This window comes from Taudactylus pleione, unplaced genomic scaffold (genome assembly GCF_031769625.1).
Source record: "Taudactylus pleione unplaced genomic scaffold, aTauple2 ptg000241l, whole genome shotgun sequence".
In the NCBI taxonomy this organism is placed as follows: domain Eukaryota; kingdom Metazoa; phylum Chordata; class Amphibia; order Anura; family Myobatrachidae; genus Taudactylus; species Taudactylus pleione.
This window is the reverse complement of record NW_028284643.1, coordinates 1,815,393-1,828,408: the sequence shown is the minus strand read 5'-3', so window position 1 is coordinate 1,828,408 and position 13,016 is coordinate 1,815,393.

Below are 13,016 nucleotides of genomic sequence, written 5' to 3'. Positions count from 1 at the left end.
ACGAGCACTGCAAACTACACGCATGCGCACATCATCTGCAACGAGCGGCCGCTTGCTAGTGAGCGGGTCTGAATCAGGTCCTTAGTGCACACCTGTCTCATTACAAGTGCAGGTATGACCCATCATGGGCTGTCAGTGTAAGCTGAGGTGACACAAGAGGTTACACTTTATTTTGTCAGTGTTGCTCTGCTGTACAGGGTTACCAGGACGGGGTACACAGCTGCTCAGCAGAGGCCGCTCCCCAATGGACTAACTAAGTAGGGTGGCCTCAAAAAGTCATCTTTATTTTTGGTTACTAATAAGCACCGTATGGCCAGGCAGCTTGGCAAACCGTCACTTACTACATCACCCAGTGTATGTGCTTCCCACTTGTACACATGAGGATGGGGGCTCAGATCATACAGTTTACATTCAGGCTCTGTATGTGATCTCTATCCTTTAGTAAGTCACACAGCTGACACATGAAAGCTTTGGTTACATAAGACAACACTGTAATGAATCAGCTCCCAAGTTATGATCATAAGAAAAAACAGCAATTGTATAGAACTATAATGAGATACCGGACAGTCCCATCGGAGCCTGAATCTATTCTACCTCCAGTATATTGGTAATGGAAGCTGTAACCCAGAAAGTGTCAGTGAGCATCCCGGTACATAATGGGCTCTGGGGCTGATTCATTACAGATCGCAACTACGATTGTGCACGCAGATGGGTGATTGTTGCGTACTGCGCATGCAAGGCTGCACTGCGATCACACTGCGATCACTGGAGCTCATTCAGACCTGCTCGCAAGATGCGGCCGCTCGCTGGCAAAAAGGGGTCGGATATTTAAATTCCACGCTCACACTGCGTGGCGTAAGGATGACCTCTATGTCTTAGCGAGCTACGGCACTGAGAGCTCGCTAGTGTATGCGATCAGTGCTGGCTGAAATACATACAGGTGACATGTACAATAACGCTACTTTGCTAATTATGCACGCCGTTTAAACTGTGTTTTGTTGGCCTGACACGCCTGCGTCCACAACACCACTCCCCCATTTACAAGCACCTTCCCCTGTTACCACTCACAAACGGCGCTGTCACTCAAAGTAGCGGGCAGTCTGTGTACTACGAGCGCACGATTCCCCATTGCTGAGACTGGCTTGCGCACACGCACTGTGGATTATACACATGCGCACTGAGATACAATCGCCTGGCAGCGAGTGATCGCTCCTTAGTGAACTGGTCTGAATCAGGTCCACAGTGTCCACGCAGACTCATCGCAGAGTGATTGACAGGAAGTGACTGTTTGAGGGTGGTGACAGGCAGATTGTCGGCGAAACGCAGGCGTGTCAGTGCGTTTGATCGCCGTTACAGGGGCGTGCATATATTAGCCACTGCGATGCCATACACAGCTTGTGTACTCACTGCGTGCGCTGAGGTTGGCAAATTCTGAGTGAGGTCAGACCTGCTGTAATTGTGCGTGAGGCTGCGATGGTGCTCGATGTTACCGATGGTTTTGCAGACTTGCATGGTATTACTGATGTGAGTAAGGGGAAGTGGGTGTCCTTATGTTAGGCTGCGACGGCATTGCGATTGCAGTCATTTGCATATTTTCGCAGTGGGTCTGCGTGCGTAATGGCAGCTGCAATCGCAATAGCGATCCGTAATGAATCAGGCCCTCTGAACAGTAGGTCTCGCAATTAATTAAGTAAGAGAGATTTTGTCACGTAGTAATATATCGATAATCGATGCCATTGCTGGCCGTATACCGCAGACAGACAGTGAATTCCAGAGCGCAGGTATAATTATTCCTACACTATAGTTTTTGGGTTTTTTTTTTTCAAAATTGATGTTTCTCCTGCAAAATCTTTATTTAGTTGCATTATTATATTATACTCTGCTCTGAGTATCCATTATTATTATTATTATTATATTATTATTATTATATTATTATTATTATATTATACTCTGCTCTGTGTATCCATTATTATTATTATTATTATTATTATTATTATTATATTATTATATATATATTTTTTACAGCTGTAAAGTCCTTGACCTTTCCCCTATCTAATCACTTAGATTAATGGTGCCCTACGCTGAGGGACCGTCACGCCTTGTGCGCTCTTCTGTCCTGTACCCTGAGACAATTTTGAACAACACATATAGCAAAGAACTATGTAAAACTTTGATAAATCTGTATAAGTGCTGGTTACACACCGCATGTCACCATAATTGCATATAACGTGTGGAGTCACTGGCAGATTTATTATACCCCCATGAGAGAGGGGCTGTTACTAGTGAACGTGGAGGGGTTTAGCGCGCTGACGGTTGTGTGCCTAAAGGCTGTAATGCGGCCAACCCAGGCCGTGAGGGGAGTATGGCTGGTTTGCTTGGTGTAAATGGTTTCTCAGAGGGTCTATGAGTACAATTGTCTCATTACTGAGCTTATTAGATCCCTTGGAAGTCATGTGGCCACTTAGCAGATAGGAATATTCCACACAGAATTACCAACCAAATCACCATCAGTTCTGTACAGTGACTTCCCAGGTTCTTCTCATTTATGTGTCTGCTCCATTATAACAGCTCCCAGGGCACCTATTAGCTGGAATCTGGCACCAGGTATAAAGCGCCAGTTTAGCATTATGCTTTGTTCTCTGCGTGCGCGATCGTAGACGCTGGCTAGTGCATGTCCATTAGACGACCCTGACACGCCCGCATTTTGGCCGGAACTCCCCATAATCACCCACAAAACTTTCCTCCTGTCAGTCAATTGCAAGTGAATCTTCAAAGCGAGTGCGATCGCAATTCATTCACAGCGCAAACGCAATGCGCAGACCGACGATAAGCGCTCAACTGCGTGAAAATTGCCGTAGGGTTCATCTCTGAGCCAGGCCCAGTGTAGTAATGGAATGACAGAGATTAGGATAATCAGGATTATATATCAGCATAGCCGGCACTTCCCCCTCTGCCAGGTCATGGACTCCCCCATTCCCCCCTCCCTCACCTGGCCACCCAGGTGAGTAGTGTATGTCCAGGAGGAAAGGAGGGGACAGGTAATCCATGACCCAGTGGAGGGTGAAGTATCGAAGCTGCACCCCCTGTGCCGGCTTCTGCGCACGTCTAATATCAGCAAGGGACACCCTATTCACCCAGCTCCTCCTATTGACAGGTGCACAATGTTGACGCCCCCCTTACGCTGACACAGAGCCGTAACTAGATTTTGGTGCCCTGTGCCAGAAAGAGCATTGGCGCCCCCTCATTTTTCAAAGGGACATAATGCACCCAAAAAAGGGCCATGGCTTCATGGGGAAGGGCCAGGGAAGAGATAGGAGAGGCCAGGAGATGCTGGGGATGAAATAAGAGGAAGCTACAAGCAAGAATTATAATAAACAGAAATTTTACAGGCCCAAACAGTGATGGCACCGACCGCACTACCCTAGCTACGGCCCTGCGCTGACATCTTAGCCTGCAAATCCACACGGGCGCATACCGTTACAAATGTGTGAAACTGCAATAAAGTAGCGGCGTGTGGTCATAAAATAGGGGGTTTCGCATTGTTGAAGTGTGTAAATGACCCTCGGTGATTGCAGAAAATAAAGATCCCCTCAGTGTCTGTGCAGAGAGTTAGAGGGTGAGAGTTGATCATTGCTGCTAAGGGAAGCTCTATGCACGTGCTCTCTGCCACGGTACACACTATTATACGCTAATGATGAAACTGGGACAGGCGGGTAACGGGCTGTGAGTCAGGGACTCACCCAGACATAGGTTACATCAGCCTTACACAACCCTGACACTACAGCAGGGATTTGGAAACTCTGCGGCACCCTGACCTCTCGCCTCCTTTGTACCAGGGTGGGAGAAAGTTTCCCTTTCTTCTATAAAGTTTGCTGAGTTTGTACAAATAGACATTGTCACATTACAGCATCTTGCAGAATATTGGAAATTGTATGAAAGCAGCTACTTTATTATTCTGTGTTATCACCTAATTACCCTGTAAGTGTTTCACTAATAACATAATAATAGCGGAAGTGATTTGTGCAATAAATACAAAGGTTTTTTTTAATTAAATCACAGATGGGAAATATATATAATATAATATTCTCTTGCTGAGTAAAACAGCGGCATTGCAATGTATTATAATGTAGTACTTGGGTGTATTACATTTATACAATTCTGCTTTCCCCATACACTTTAGTAACATGTATTGTCAGTGCTCCTCACAGTGACTGTAATAAAGGAGCTGTCAGTGACGTGTGTGTGAGACATCATTACCAATAATCAGTCATTATTTGCAGCCAATAATTCACTAAAGTTGTAGATTTTCCCCTTAAATTTGTGCTGTTGAACTGTAGAACGTTCCTAGGGGCTGATTCATTACTGAACACAACTACGATCGCACCTGCGATTACCAATGTAGACCCACTGTGAAAATATGCTAATGTTTGCGATGGCTGTGCCCAACATAAGGACGCCCACTTCCCCTCACTCACATCCATAATACCCTGCAAGTCTGCAAAACCATCAGTAACATCGAGTAACATCGGAGCCTCACGCACACTTGCACAAGGTCAGACCTTAGTCAGAATTCGCTAACCTTGTTGCACGCAGTGATATCTCAAGCTGGGTATGCCATCGCAGTGACTAATTTATGCATGCCCCTGTAACAGCGTTTAAATGCACTGACACCCCGCGTATCGCTGACCACCCCACCAACACCCCCAAAAGCTCACTTCCTGTCAATCACTCTGCGAAGGGTCTGCGTGGTCACTGCAATAGCATACGCAAAACATCGTCACCCCGTAGTTGGATTTCATGGGTTTTTGAATCGATATAAGGGTCTGATTCAGAGCTGCTCGGAAGCGGCCGCTCGTTCGCACCGAGCAATGTTCGCACATCTGCGCATGCGTATGGGTTGTAATACGCATGCGCCAACCAGTCAGTGCGGTCGGAAATCATGTGCTCGCAAAATAGCGAATGCCTGCTAATTTGAGTGACAGGATGAGGCGTTTGTGGGTGGTAACAGGGGAAGGTGCTTGAAAACGGGGAGTGGAGATCCGAACGCAGGCGTGCCAAACAGTCAAAACAGGCATTTTAAGGGTGTGCATAATTAACAAAGCAGCGTCATCGACCACATCACTTGGTTGTCTTTTAGCCTGAACTGCTCGCATGATTGCAGTAGGAAAATGCAACCAGAAGAATAGCGAGCAGTTCATACGCCGTTCGATGTACTCGATTAATCTAATAAATAGCGGAGATGACGTATGATGCGAGTGGCCAGGGGGTATTTTTTTCAAAATAGCGAGCGCATGTTTCGTTTGCTCGTTCAAACATAGAGGCGTCAACAGACCGCAAAGAGCGAGCGGTCAATTTAAATAATAATAAAATATATGATCACTTGCGCTTCAACAGGAAGGCAGCAGTACAGTACTGAAGTGGACTCTCACACTTCACAAACCATATACAAACAAAAATAAAGTACACTTCTGCGCTCTCCAGTAGGATATTTGGTATATATATATTAATACATGAATTTTTTATCTCCACGTCTGTCCATTCAAAATTTTCCAGACAAAAAGTATCTACAGTCAGATGAACTCCTCCTCTTCTGACCACCACAGAGTATTCCTTATTTTTAGATGCTCCGTCCAATCATATAAAAGAGAAGAAGAAATGCTCCATATAGTGTAGTATTATAAGATTAAAAATAATTTTATTCATAAATAATCCACATAAACATAAAACTTGTCACCGAACAATATATATGTGTGGCCCCGTACCATATAGTTAGGGTGCAGTTTCCTGGACACCCAAAATGACATGTGCAGAAAAAGCCTCAGAGTCTCCCGGGATGGACAGTAAGGATCTGCTGGCATTTCCAGGAAGCTGTTAATCAAACCTCGGTATAAGGGCCCTTCACATAAGTCACCAACGCGTTTCGACTCTTAGAATGATGAGTCTTCCTCAGGGTGTATGTGAGCGGTGACCCTCACAGAACTTATATCCCCCCCGAATGTTTCTCATTGGTGCAGGGATTACCATACAATAATTATAAAGTCCTACTAAAAAACACAATAACCACTTATAAATTTATACACATACTTCTTTTCTACATACCGTATTCTCTGAAATAATATAATGCTTTTTCATTTTCCAAAAAAAAATTTAAAATTAAAAAACGGACTCTATAACGCCTCCGGTTCCGGTGTCATGGATTTACATCCGGTCCCATACTTCTAAATGCTCTCCGGGGCTTCACACCCAAACCATTCTGTTCCTATCTGTATATAATTTGGCCCCTAGAGTGATGCACACTTCCGGTCATGTGCCTAGACCGCTGCTGACTTTCTCACTCCACACTCGCATAGCGGGGTCTCCGGAGCTTCTGGTTCCTGCGTTCCACACTCGTGGAACGCAAGCTTCATAGTAGATGTGTCTCCTTCCTTTACAAAGCACCTCTAACCCCACTTCTGGTTTCTGCGTTCCTCTTATGTGGAACGCATACTTGATAACCGGACCTCGGAGCTTACAATAAAGACATATATTAAAAGGATACATTGCTCAAATATAAATCAATTCATTAAAAATGTAAGATATGAGGAATATAAAGAACACAGAATATATACGAAGACATATAGGATATATAAACATGGAGAATATATAAATATATAAAAATATAATATATAAAAAAAATTTAAATTTTTTATTTAAAACAACCATATATTCATACTAAAATAAGATAAGAATCAATAAAAGTCAATCATTCTATGTGATATTATAAAAACCATTAAAGTTCAAAATCATTGTTAAGCCCATTGGGAACCAATGTCCCCATTTCATAGATCCATTTCATTTCTAAACAGGCTAAATTCTCATCTCCATTTGTTTTCCGCCAATGTTTAGTCACTTGTTTAATGCCTATCACTGTCTTTATACTTTTTGTGGCACAGTCATGGCACTCTTTGAAGTGATTAGATAATTAGTGATTAATGAATCCCTTTTTTATATTTCGAAGATGTTCGGCCCAACGTTCTCTCAAAGACCTTGATGTTCGGCCTATATATTGCAGGCCACAATCGCACTCTATTAAATAGATACAATTTCTACTGTTACATGTTATAAAATCCTTAATCTCATACAGTACTTTCGATTTAATTAGAAACAAAGGTGTTCGTTTTACTTTGCTGGTTTCTATGACTTTTACACATCGTGCATACACCGCATCTATGAAATCCAGTGGTCTTAACTCTTCCTGGCTTCTTAGGCGGTATTGCACTTTTGACTATTTTACTCTTAATATTAGGAGCTTTTTTGTATATGAATTTGGGATATTTCGACATGATTGGATTTAAAACCGGATCTCGTTCTAACAAATGCCAATGCTTTTTAATAATCTTTTCTACTTCTTTGTATTGGCTATTGAATGTAGTGATAAATGGTAGAATCATAGGTTTTTCCTTTTCTCTTGTTTTTGATTCTAAAAGATCCTCTCTATTAATCTCTATCATTTCCTTTATAGCTCCATCGATATCTCTCTTTTTGTATCCCTTTGAGATTAATTTTTGTTTTAAAATCACTGATTGATCTTTAAAAACTTCCACATCCGTGCAATTTCGTCTCACTCTTCTCATCTGTCCCTTTGGTATGTTATTTAACCATAATGGGTGATGGTTACTACCCCATTCTATATAAGAATTACTATCTGTGGGTTTATTAAAAGTCTTAGTCTTAAAAATCCCACCTTCCACGTATAGAACTAAGTCTAAAAAATTGACCTCCACTGTACTAATATTAAAAGTTAAATTAATATTTAAAATATTCTCATTTAGTTCTCTACAAAATGTTCTTAGATCCTCTTCACTCCCTTTCCATATGAAAAGGATGTCATCTATAAAACGATACAATTTTATGATATTCGTAAGGAATCTATTATTTGACCATATGGTTTGTTCCTCCCAAAAGGCCATGAAGAGGTTGGATTATGACGGAGCAAATCGTGTGCCCATGGCCGTTCCTTTTATTTGTTGATAAAATCTCTCATTGTGCCAAAAGAAATTATTTTCTAAAATAAAACATATACTGTCTATCATAAAATCCACCTTCCTTTGGTCCATCTCATTTTTGTCTAAAAAATATTTCACCGCATTTAATCCTTGTGAATGTTCGATGATGGAGTATAAGCTACTAACATCTGCGGTCACCAAGAAAAAATCGTTTTCCCAAGTTAGGTCTTTTAATTTCTTTAAAATATCACTAGTATCTTTAATGTATGATCTAATTTTCAGCACTTCAGGCTGTAAATGGTAGTCCACAAAGTGAGACAAATTGGATGTGATACTTTCGGTTCCAGCCACTATGGGGCGTCCCGGGGAATTTTCCAGACTTTTATGAACTTTGGGCAAGATATAAAACACCGGTAAACTTGGGTTGTAAATAATCATATATTTTTCTTCTTTATCTGTAATGATTCCTTCATTTCTATATTCTATCAATAATTCTGAAAGGTTTTTACTAATACGTTCACTGGGATTATTTCTTAATAATGAGTATGTTCCTCTGTCGTTTAATTGTTTCATTATCTCTTTTTCATAAAGGACTGTATCCATAATGACAATACTTCCGCCTTTATCTGCCGGCTTAATAGTAATTTGGTCATTTTTACTGAGATTGTCCAAAGCTTTCCGTTCTTTTGCTGAAATATTAGAATTCTTTCCCCATTTTGGTATAATTTCTTCTAATTCCATAGTGACAGCTTTATTAAAGCTGTCAATGAAACATCCCCTATTGAACGTGGGGTTGAAGGTGGATTTAGGTTTGAATATTTCACAGCTATTAGTGTTTTCCCCTTTTTGGCTCAAGAAATATTTCTTTAATAACACCTTCCTCATGAATTTCTGTATATCTAAATAAGTCTCAAATTTATTGAGTTTATTATTGGGTGCAAACTTCAACCCCTTTTTTAAAACTGAATTTTCATCCTCAGATAAAATATGCTTACTTAAATGAAAAAATTTTGTACTAATATTTCCTTCTTTAGTTCTTTATTTCTTTCTTCGTTAATTTCCCTAGATTTCTCCTTCATATTTCTACCTTTCCCTCGTTTACCCCGTTTATTCTTTTTCTTTACGGCTAAAACCTCCTTCTCTGTTTCCTGTTCCTTCCTAAAAAATCATTATCTTGGAAGATTTCAAATCTATTTCTTGTAGTTATCCGATCTGGTTCTCTATCCTCCTCTGGATACCATTCATCCTTTACATAGTATATGTTTCTCCTAGGTGTAAAACCTTTCTCTCTATATGGCACTTTCTGGTTTCTTCTCCATCCCCTCTCTCTTCCTTCGGGGTATGGCTCAAATCGTGGTTCACCATATTCAGCTTGCTTATATCTATTTCTATTAAGTCTTTTAGGACTATATCTATTCCTATTCCAGTGTGATTTGTTCCTAAAATGAGTAACATCCCGGGAGACTCTGAGGCTTTTTCTGCACATGTCATTTTGGGTGTCCAGGAAACTGCACCCTAACTATACGGTACGGGGCCACACATATATATTGTTCGGTGACAAGTTTTATGTTTATGTGGATTATGTATGAATAAAATTATTTTTAATCTTATAATACTACACTATATGGAGCATTTCTTCTTCTCTTTTATATGATTGGACGGAGCATCTAAAAATAAGGAGTACGGGTCAATTTAAATAGCCAGCCCCTTTTTCTGAACGAGCGAGCGCAAATAGCGTCCGGCTCTGAATCAGACCCTAAGTACCTGACACGGTGATTTGGGCGCCATATCACACACAACTGCAGGAAGGAGAGCTCACACTAGACTGCCAGGGCAGAAATTAATTAATAATTACAATTGGGTGAACATGTCCCATGTTTTGCCCACCCAATAAACTTGTATGTGTTCAGTATTTGTTATTTATCTTTAAATGAAAGGGGCATGGAGGAGATGCTGTCCGTGGGCATTTTAGGCATTTATCAATTACATGTAGAAGATATCAGCGGCTGTGACAGTTACACCTACATCTAGAAAAGAGAGGGGCACTGCAGCGGCAGACAGGATGGCAATTTAATTAACTATTTAAAAATATTTTTTTTTCATTCTGAACCACCAAGTTTATTGTGTGTGCAAAACATGGTATGTGCTCAAATACCCCCTGTAGTAATGCTCGTATAATGTTATCAGAAATTACAAATCCTGAGAAGAGTCACAACCATTTTGCTATCAGATCTATCTAACAGGTTGGTAAGGGTATGCCACTTAGGGCCTTATTCATTATGGGAGCGAAAAGTCTGTGCTGGACTTTTCCCTCCACATCGGAGATAAGAGTGGGGATAAAGTATCGGGCACGTGCCCGCTTATCCCCGTATTCAATTTAAAAGGAGCCAAACGGGACCCGGCGAAACTTTGATCTGTTGAAAAAATACAGGAATTTTTGGGAAATGTGCCTGGGACCTCCCTAAAGATGTCCAGACATGGGGGATCACTATGGGTACCCCCATTTTTGCATGCTGAAGGAAGTCGGAGTTTGTAATAGCCGCGGCAGGTGCATATTTGCGGCTATGAAGAAGTGGTGAAGAATAGCACTTAGGAATAGTTATCTTTCCCCCCCCCAAAAAAAAATCTAACAAATTTGGGGTATGTGAAAATGGGGGTAAGCATATTTGACCTGTTCCCCTGACAAGCTGCTACCTAAGTATATGTCTATGTGTGTATGTATATATATATATATATATATATGTGTGTGTGTGTGTGTATATATATAAATATATATATATATATATGTGTGTGTGTTCATAATCTATGTTTTCGGTGTTCTGTTGCCTGTCTCTTGGCCTTGGAGCTGATAGACAGGGTGAACTGGTTGGATCCTCCCCGGGCACCAGTATGTTGCCTGTCACCTGGCCAGGTCCCTTGGGTGCACCGAGACAGATCCCCCCACTCTGCGGAAGCACTTTGCTGCCTCATGGTGTCCAAACAGCTCCGCCACATCCTGAAGTTGGAGCATTCATTTTTATTTATTTATTAAGAGTTTCTTATATAGCGCAGCATATTCTGTTGCGCTTTACAATTGTAAACATTAATAGAACAAAACAAATATTTGTTACATTTGTAAAATTTGCTCCCCTAGTCACAGGATGGACAGCACGGTTCCACAGCTTGTGTTCCATTGGTGTTTGCTGGGCGGTGCTGATCCGGCATGCTGGAGGCAGTGGCGTAACTAGGGGGGGGTCGAGTAGGGCTCGTGCCCTGGGTGCCATCGGACACTGGGTGGTCCAGGACACTGGTCAGTGTAATGCAGACCGCACTACACAGTAACAAACACCGCTGCTGGCTAGTACACTCGTACTACCCAGCGGCAGTGTGTTTGTTTTGGCAGCCAATGAGAATCAGACAGACTCTCATTGACTGTTGGTCGCTGTCGCTACCAGAGCCGGGCTGGAGCTCCCTCATGAGTTCCATCTTCCGGCTCCCGCAGTGGGTGATGGGAGAGATGTCATGATGTCTCTCCCATAATATTTTACATGGCGAAAAAAAGTGCAGAATTGGAGTTTAGGGGTGCAGGCTTAAAAAAAATACCCCAGGGAATAACCCCTAAAAATGAACTGTGTCAAAACAAAAGTTTTTAAAAAAAATAGGTACACCCCAAAAAAATTATTTTAATTTTGGGGTTAAAATAAAAAAATATGGGGAATACGTTTTTAAATAACGAAATTAATTCAGGGGGGCTTCCCAAGTATGCGGTAGGTGTTTAAAAGAATGTGGGTGGTAGGGGTAGGTGCATTTTTGAAAAATCTTCAAAATGCACTTTAGGTGATCTGGAGCCGCGAGTCCGCTCACGGAGATCAGGCAAGAGGGGAGCAGCTCCACTAGTTTGAAGGTAAGGGCCAAGGACCCGCAGGGTGACAAGGGGGACCATGGGGCCCAATGATTAGAGGGACTCTCCAGGGAGCTGAGAGGAGACACGTCCATACTGGGGGGGTACATCTTTGATTGCGGGGGAAAAGTACTTCTGTGATCGCAGGGGGTAGCACCCGCTGGGGGTACATCTTTGATTATGGGGGCAGCACCTGCGGTGAGGGGAGCACCCACGGGGTAAATCTGTGATCGCAGAGGTGGGGGGCGGCACCCGCTGAAGGTGCATCTTTGGTCACAGGGGTGGGGGGCGGCACCCATGGAGAGTACATCTGTGATCGTAGGGGTGGTGGAGAAGAGACCTGGGGGGGCAAATCTGTGATCACGGGGGGCACCCCGTTTCTCACAGGGGAAGGGAGCGCAGGTCCTACAGTATGATACTTACCTTGAGGACCTGTGTGCAGCAGCTGCACTGGTCCTCTCCTCACACTCAGCCGGGCCCCCTATCAGTGACAGGCAGGGGGATCCAAAGCCGACAGGGGTAGTGAAGTAGGCGGACACTAGCGGCCAGGTGTCCGCCTACTTATCGTTCAGTTGGGGGAAAGTTCCTCCTACACTAGAACAATAGTTGTTGAAAATCAAACTTGTTTGATTATCACCAACTGGTTGGAGCGACCGTTTCTGGACGTTTTTCAGCGTGTGGGAGCAAATGGCTGACTATCGTTTACTCCCACACACAGGACGATTATCATTCCAACCAGACAGCTAGTTGGCTGGTTGGAACGATATCGTTCTGATGTGTGGGGGCCTTTAGACTCTCCTCAGTGATTTGTGAAGTTTGTGAGCACACGGGGGTCCTCCCAATTAGCTGTGAATTGCGAGTAATGAGTTTGTTTCATGAAACTGGACAACTTCGCACTAATGCGCACATCAAGAAATCTCCATTCCAAATAAAAATGCCTAATAGCGGTACTCGTAGCGGAGGTTTGTAATTTGACTGCCAAATGCGATGTGAGAGAAGTGCATAAAAAAGTGAGGAGACCATCCTGGACCCCCCAAAAATTGATAATTTTGGGCCTGATACAACTTGGTTCACATAATTGCGAAGGCACATATCCTGTGCGTGCGAGAACATGCAGATGACTGTCACCGCAATATGATCGCAGTGATAAA